This window comes from Arachis stenosperma, chromosome 3 (assembly GCF_014773155.1).
Source record: "Arachis stenosperma cultivar V10309 chromosome 3, arast.V10309.gnm1.PFL2, whole genome shotgun sequence".
In the NCBI taxonomy this organism is placed as follows: Eukaryota; Viridiplantae; Streptophyta; class Magnoliopsida; order Fabales; family Fabaceae; genus Arachis; species Arachis stenosperma.
Window position 1 is genome coordinate 122,649,667 of NC_080379.1, and position 8,455 is coordinate 122,658,121.

At 40.7% G+C, this 8,455-nt stretch overlaps 1 non-coding gene across 1 annotated transcript; it reads left to right on the forward strand.

Annotated features, from left to right (window-relative positions):
* Positions 1-302: 302 nt before the first annotated feature.
* LOC130972531 (small nucleolar RNA R71) lies at positions 303-410 on the forward strand. The gene has a single exon (XR_009083693.1). It is a non-coding gene; the product is annotated as a small nucleolar RNA R71 (small nucleolar RNA).
* Positions 411-8,455: the final 8,045 nt, after the last annotated feature.

Below are 8,455 nucleotides of genomic sequence, written 5' to 3' on the forward strand. Positions count from 1 at the left end.
TTTTGCATTCCAGACAGACTTTGAGAAATCAAATTGACTTGTTGAGTCAATATCTTGTTCTGAGCCAAAATGGCATTCAGAGCATCAATCTCAAGAACTCCTTTCTTCTGACTTGTCCCATTGTTCACAGGATTCCTTTCAGAAGTGTACATGAATTGGTTATTTGTAACCATTTCAATTAGCTCTTGAGCTTCTGTAGGCGTCTTCTTCAAATGAAGAGATCCTCCAGCAGAGCTATCCAAAGACATCTTGGATAGTTCAGAGAGACCATCATAGAAAATACCTATGATGCTCCATTCAGAAAGCATGTCAGAAGGACATTTTCTGATTAATTGTTTGTATCTTTCCCAAGCTTCATAGAGGGATTCTCCATCCTTCTGTCTGAAGGTTTGGACTTCCACTCTAAGCTTACTCCATTTTTGAGGTGGAAAGAACTTTGCCAAGAAGGCATTGACTAGCTTTTCCCAAGAGTCCAGGCTATCTTTAGGTTGTGAGTCCAACCATATTCTAGCTCTGTCTCTTACAGCAAAAGGGAATAGCATCAGTCTGTAGACCTCAGGGTCAACCCCATTAGTCTTGACTGTGTCACAGATTTGCAAGAACTCAGCTAAAAACTGATGAGGATCTTCCATTGGAAGTCCATGGAACTTGCAATTCTGTTGCATTAGAGAAACTAATTGAGGCTTAAGCTCAAAGTTGTTTGCTCCAATGGCAGGGATAGAGATGCTTCTCCCATAGAAATTGGGAGTAGGTGCAGTAAAGTCACCTAGCACCTTCCTTGCATTGTTGGCATTGTTGTTGTTTTCGGCTGCCATGGGTTCTTCTTCTTTGAAGAATTCGGTTAGGTCCTCTACAGGGAGTTGTGCCTTAGCTTCTCTTAGCTTTCGCTTCAAGGTCCTTTCAGGTTCAGGGTCAGCCTCAACAAGAATGCCTTTGTCTTTGTTCCTGCTCATATGAAAGAGAAGAGAACAAGAAAATGTGGAATCCTCTATGTCATAGTTATAGAGATTCCTTGAGGTGTCAGAGGAAAAGAAAAATAGAAGAAGAAGAAGGAGAAGAATTCGAACTTTAATTAGATGGAGTTCGAATTGTGCATTAAGAAGGAGTGATACTCCATAAATAGAAGGATGTGGAGGAAGGGAAGAGAATTTTCGAAAATTAATTAAAAAGATGTCAAACACATTTTGAAAAATTGATTGATAATTTTCGAAAATTCAAAGTGGAAAAAAAATCAAGTGATTTTTGAAAAAGATTTTGAAATTAGAAGTTAAAAAGATTTGATTGAAAACTTATTTTGAAAAAGATGTGGTTAAGAAGATATGATTGGTTTTAAAAAGATGTGATTGAGAAGATATGATTTGAAAAACATTTTAAAAAATTTGATTTGAAAACAATTTTAAAAGATATGTTTTGAAAACAATTTTTAAAAGATTTGATTTTGAAAATTAATGACTTGCCTAACAAGAAAAGATATGATTCAAACATTAAACCTTTCTCAACAGAAAAGGCAACAATCTTGAGATGTTCAATCAAATCATTTATTGTTAGTAAGTATCTTTGAAAAAGGAAAGAGATTGATTTTGAAAACATTTGATTGAAAAGATATGATTTGAAAAAGATTTGATTTTGAAAACTTGAAAAAAATTGATTTGAAAACAAAATCTTCCCCCTTGTGCCATCCTGGCGTTAAACGCCCAGAATGGTATCCATTCTGGCGTTTAACGCCCAAAATGCACCCTTTTTGGGCGTTAAACGCCCAACCAGGTACCCTGGCTGGCGTTTAAACGCCAGTCTGTCCTTCTTCACTGGGCGTTTTGTACGCCCAGCTTTTTCTGTATAATTCCTCTGCAGTATGTTCTGAATCTTCAATTCTTTGTATTATTAACTTGAAAAGACACAAATTAAAAATATTTTTGGATTTTTAATAATCAAAATGCAACAAGAATCAAATAACAATGCATGCAAGACACCAAACTTAGCAGTTTGTATATTACTGACACTATATGAGACACATAAACACTCAAGTCAAAAGAATTCAAAGATCAGAGTAAGAAATCATCAAGACTTACTTGAAGATCCTTAAGACACATGAATGAATGTATGCAATTGACACCAAACTTAAGATAAGACACTAGACTCAAGCAAGAAACATCAAATATTTTTGGTTTTTATGATTTTGTGAATTTTTTTGTGATTTTCGAAAATTAAGTGGAAAAAGATATCAAAATTCTTAATGAGAATTCCAGGAATCAGTGCAATGCTAGTCTAAGACTCCGTTCCAGGAATTAGACATGGCTTCACAGCCAGCCAAGCTTTCAAAGAAAGCTTCGGTCCAAAACACTAGACATGGCCAAAGGCCAGCCAAGCCTTAGCAGATCACTGCTCCAAAAGCAAGATTGATAAAAAATCAACAAGCTTCTGTGATGATAAGTTGAAACCTCGGTCCAATGAGATTAGACATGGCTTCTCAGCCAGCCAGATTTCAACAAATCATCATGAAACTCTAGAATTCATCTTCAAGAATTTCAAAAAAATAAATACCTAATCTAAGCAACAAGATAAACCGTCAGTTGTCCATACACAAACAATCCCCGGCAACGGCGCCAAAAACTTGGTGCACGAAATTGTGATCAATACTTTTTAATACACGAAATAATCCCTAGTAATGGCTCCAAAGACTTGGTGCTCAATACCATGGCATAAACACAACTTCGCACAACTAACCAGCAAGTGCACTGGGTCGTCCAAGTAATAAACCTTACGCGAGTAAGGGTCGATCCCACGGAGATTGTTGCTATGAAGCAAGCTATGGTCACCTTGTAAATCTCAGTCAGGCAGACTCAAATGGGTATAGATGATGAATAAAGCATAAAGATAAAGATAGAGGTACTTATGTATATCATTGGTGAGAGCTTCAGATAAGCGTATGAAGATGCCTTCCCTTCCGTCTCTCTGCTTTCCTATAGTCTTCATCCAATCCTTCTTACTCCTTTCCATGGCAAGCTCATGTAGGGTTTCACCGTTGTCAGTGGCTACCTCCCATCCTCTCAGTGAAAATGTTCCCATGCTCTGTCACAGCATATGGCTAATCAGCTGTCGGTTCTCGGTCAGGCCGGAATAAAATCCATCGATCCTTTTGCGTCTGTCACTAACGCCCGCCTGCTAGGAGTTTGAAGCACGTCACAGTCATTCAATCATTGAATCCTACTCAGAATACCACAGACAAGGTTAGACCTTCCGGATTCTCTTGAATGCCGCCATCAGTTCTTGCCTATACCACGAAGACTCTGATCTCACGGAATGGCTGGCTCGTTTGTCAGGCGAGCACTCGGTTGTCAGGCGATCAACCATGCATCGTGTTATCAGGAATCCAAGAGATATTCACTAAGCCTCGTATGCTTGTAGAACAAGAGTGGTTGTCAGTCACCTTGTTCATGAGTGAGAATGATGATGAGTGTCACGGATCATCACCTTCATCAAGTTGAAGAACAAGTGATATCTTGGACAAAGAACAAGCGGAATTGAATAGAAGAACAATAGTAATTGCATTAATACTCGAGGTACAGCAGAGCTCCACACCTTAATCTATGGTGTGTAGAAACTCCACCGTTGAAAATACATAAGAACAAGGTCTAGGCATGGCCGTGAGGCCAGCCTCCCAAATGATCTAAGATAGCATAAAACAAAGATAGCTACCCAGATATCAAATACAATAGTAAAAGGTCCTACTTATAGAAAACTAGTAGCCTAAGGTGTACAAAGATGAGTAAATGACATAAAAATCCACTTCCGGGCCCACTTGGTGTGTGCTTGGGCTGAGCAATGAAGCATTTTCGTTTAGAGACTCCTCTTGGAGTTAAACGCCAGCTTTGGTGCCAGTTTGGGCGTTTAACTCCCATTTAGGTGCCAGTTCCGGCGTTTAACGCTGGAATTTCTTGAGGTGACTTTGAACGCCGGTTTGGGCCATCAAATCATGGGCAAATTATGGACTATCATATTGCTGGAAAGCCCAGGATGTCTACTTTCCAACGCCGTTGAGAGCGCGCCAATTGGGCTTCTGTAGCTCCAGAAAATCCACTTCGAGTACAGGGAGGTCAGAATCCAACAGCATCTGCAGTCCTTTTGAGTCTCTAGATCAGATTTTTGCTCAGATCCCTCAATTTCAGTCAGAAAATACCTGAAATCACAGAAAAACACACAAACTCATAGTAAAGTCCAGAAAAGTGAATTTTAATTAAAAACTAATAAAAATATACTAAAAACTAACTAGATCATACTAAAAACATACTAAAAACAATGCCAAAAAGCGTACAAATTATCCGCTCATCAGAGTCCCCAATTAGAGGTGTCTAGGGTTCTTAAGCACACTCTTTTTTTTGCCTTGGATCACGACTTTATTTTTACCCTTGCCGTTTGATTTAAAGGGCTATTGGCTTTTTCTGCTTGCTTTCTCTTTTTTTTTTGTATTCACTACTTTTTTTTCTTGCTTCAAGAATCATTTTTATGATTTTTCAGATCCTCAGTAACATGTCTCCTTTTTTCATCATTCTTTTAAGAGCCAACATTCATGAACAACAAATTCAAAAGACATATGCACTGTTCAAGCATACATTTAGAAGTCAAAGTATTGCCACCACATCAAAATAATTAATCTGCTATAAAATTCAAAATTCATGCAATTCTTCTCTTTTTGAATTAAGAACATTTTTCATTTAAGAAAGGTGATGGATTCATAGGACATTCATAACTTTAAGGCATAGACACTAAGACACTAATGATCATAAGACACAAACATAAATAAAACATAAAGCATAATTTTCGAAAAACAGAAAAATAAAGAACAAGGAGATTAAAGAACGGGTCCACCTTAGTGATGGCGGCTTGTTCTTCCTCTTGAAGATCTTATGGAGTGCTTGAGCTCCTCAATGTCTCTTCCTTGCCTTTGTTGCTCCTCTCTCATGATTCTTTGATCTTCTCTAATTTCATGGAAGAGGATGGAATGTTCTTGGTGCTCCACCCTTAGTTGTCCCATGTTAGAACTCAATTCTCCTAGGGAGGTGTTGATTTGCTCCCAATAGTTTTGTGGAGGAAAGTGCATCCCTTGACGCATCTCAGGGATTTCATGATGAGGAATTTCCTCATGTCCATGGGTGGGATCTCTTGTTTGCTCCATCCTCTTCTTAGTGATGGGCTTGTCCTCATCAATGAGGATGTCTCCCTCTATGTTAATTCCAACTGAATTACAGAGGTGACAAATGAGATGAGGGAAGGCTAACCTTGCCAAGGTAGAGGACTTGTCCGCCACCTTATAAAGTTCTTGGGATATAACCTCATGAACTTCTACTTCCTCTCCAATCATGATGCTATGAATCATGATAGCCCGGTCTATAGTAACTTTGGACCGGTTGCTAGTGGGAATGATTGAGCGTTGGATAAACTCCAACCATCCCCTAGCCACGGGCTTGAGGTCATGCCCTCTCAGTTGAACCGGCTTCCCTCTTGAATCTCTCTTCTATTGAGCGCCCTCTTCACAAATGTCTATGAGGACTTGGTCCAATCTTTGATCAAAGTTGACCCTTCTAGTGTAAGGGTGTTCATCTCCTTGCATCATGGGCAAGTTGAATGCCAACCTTTCATTTTCTGGACTAAAATCTAAGCATTTTCCCCGAACCATTGTAAGCCAATTCTTTGGGTCCGGGTTCACACTTTGATCTTGGTTCTTGGTGATCCATGCATTGGCATAGAACTCTTGAACCATTAAGATTCCGATCTGTTGAATGGGGTTGGTAAGAACTTCCCAACCTCTTCTTCGGATCTCATGTCGGATCTCCGGATATTCACTCTTTTTGAGTTTGAAAGGGACCTCGGGGATCACCTTCTTCATGGCCACAACTTCATGGAAGTGGTCTTGATGCACCCTTGAGATGAACCTCTCCATCTCCATGACTCGGAGGTGGAAGCTTTTGCCTTCCCTTTCCTCTTTCTAGAGGTTTCTCCGGCCTTAGATGCGATAAATGGTTATGGAAAAACAAAAAGCAATGCTTTTACCACACCAAACTTAGAAGGTTTGCTCGTCCTCGAGCAAAAGAAGAAAGAAGAGAGTAGAAGAAGAAGAAATAGAGGAGATGGAGGTGGCTTTGTTTTTCGGCCAAGGGGGAGAAGTAGTGTGTAGGTTGTGTGAAAATGAGGAAGTGAAGATGGGTTTATATAGGGGTGGAGAGAGGGGTAAGGTTCGGCCATTTTGGGTGGGTTTGGGAGGGAAAGTGGTTTGAATTTGAATGGTGAGGTAGGTAGGGTTTTATGAAGGATGGATGTGAGTGGTGAAGAGAATGGTGGGATTTGATAGGTGAGGGGTTTTTGGGGAAGAGGTGTTGAGGTGATTGGTGAATGGGTGAAGAAGAGAGAGAGTGGTGGTGTAGGTGGAGATCCTATGGGGTCCACAGATCTTGAGGTGTCAAGGATATTTCATCCCTGCACCAAGTGGCGAGCAAAAATGCTCCTTCTGCCAATCCTGGCGTTAAACGCTGGGCTGGTGCCCATTTCTGGCGTTTAACACCAGCTTCTTGCCCATTCCTGGCGTTAAACGCCAGTTTGGTGCCCCTTTCTGGCGTTAAACGCCCAGAATGGTGCCAGACTAGGCGTTAAACGCCCATTCTGCTATCTTCACTGGCATTTAAACGCCAGTAGATTTTCCTCTAGGGTGTGCTATTTTCTTTCTGTTTTTTATTCTGTTTTTGCTTTTTCAATTGATTTTGTGACTTCCCATGATCATCAACCTATAGAAAACATAAAATAATAAAGGAAAATAGATAAATATAACATTGGGTTGCCTCCTAACAAGCGCTTCTTTAATGTCAGTAGATTGACAGCGGGCCCTCATGGAGCCTCACAGATGTTCAGAGCAATGTGGGAACCTCCCAACACCAGACTTAGAGTTTGAATGTGGGGGTTCAACACCAAACTTTGAATTTGGTTGTGGCCTCCCAACACCAAACTTAGAGTTTGACTGTGGGGGCTCTGTTTGACTCTGTTTTGAGAGAAGCTCTTCATGCTTCCTCTCCATGGTTACAGGGAGATATCCTTGAGCCTTAAACACAAGGGAGTCCTCATTCACTTGAATGATCAATTCTCCTCTGTCAACATCAATCACAGCCTTTGCTGTGGCTAGGAAGGGTCTGCCAAGGATGATGGATTCATCCATGCACTCCCCAGTCTCTAGGACTATGAAATCAGCAGGGATGTAATGGTCTTCAATCTTTACCAGAACATCCTCTACAAGTCCATAAGCTTGTTTTCTTGAATTGTCTGTCATCTCTAGTGAGATTCTTGCAGCTTGCACCTCAAAGATCCCTAGCTTCTCCATTACAGAGAGAGGCATGAGGTTTATGCTTGACCCTAGGTCACACAGAGCCTTTTCAAAGGTCATGGTGCCTATGGTACAAGGTATTGAGAACTTCCCAGGGTCCTGTCTCTTTTGAGGTAATCTCTGCCTAGTCAAGTCATCCAGTTCTTTGGTTAGCAAAGGTGGTTCATCCTTCCAAGTCTCATTACCAAATAACTTGTCATTTAGCTTCATGATTGCTCCATGGTACTTAGCAACTTGCTCTTCAGTGACATCTTCGTCCTCTTCAGAGGAAGAATACTCGTCAGAGCTCATGAATGGCAGAAGTAATTCCAATGGAATCTCTATGGTCTCAGTGTGAGCCTCAAATTCCCATGGTTCCTCATTAGGGAACTCATTAGAGGCCAGTGGACGTCCATTGAGGTCTTCCTCATTGGCGATCACTGCCTTTTCCTCCTCTCCAAATTCGGCCATGTTGATGGCCTTGCACTCTCCTTTTGGATTCTCTTCTGTATTGCTTGGAAGAGTATAGGAGGGAGTTCAGTAACTTTCTTACTCAGCTGACCCACTTGTGCCTCCAAGTTTCTAATGGAGGACCTTGTTTCAGTCATGAAACTTTGAGTGGTTTTGATTAGATCAGTGACTGGTGCACAAAATTGTGATCACTACTTTTCACAACTCAAATAATCCCCGGTAATGAATCCAAAAACTTGGTGCTCAATACCATGGTATAAACACAACATCACACAACTAACCAGCAACTGCACTGGGTCGTCCAAGTAATAAACCTTACGCGAGTAAGAGTTGATCCCACGGAGATTGTTGGTATGATGCAAGCTATGGTCATCTTGTAAATCTCAGTCAGGCAGATTCAAATGGTTATGGATGATATATGAATAAAGCATAAAACAAGGATAGAGATACTTATGTAATTCATTGGTGAGAACTTCAAATAAGCGAATGGAGATGCTTTGTCCCTTCCGTCTCTCTGCTTTCCTACTGTCTTCATCCAATCCTTCTTACTCCTTTCCATGGCAAGCTGTATGTTGGGCATCACCGTTGTCAGTGGCTACAATCCCGTCCTCTCAGTGAAAATGTTCAACGCACCCTGTC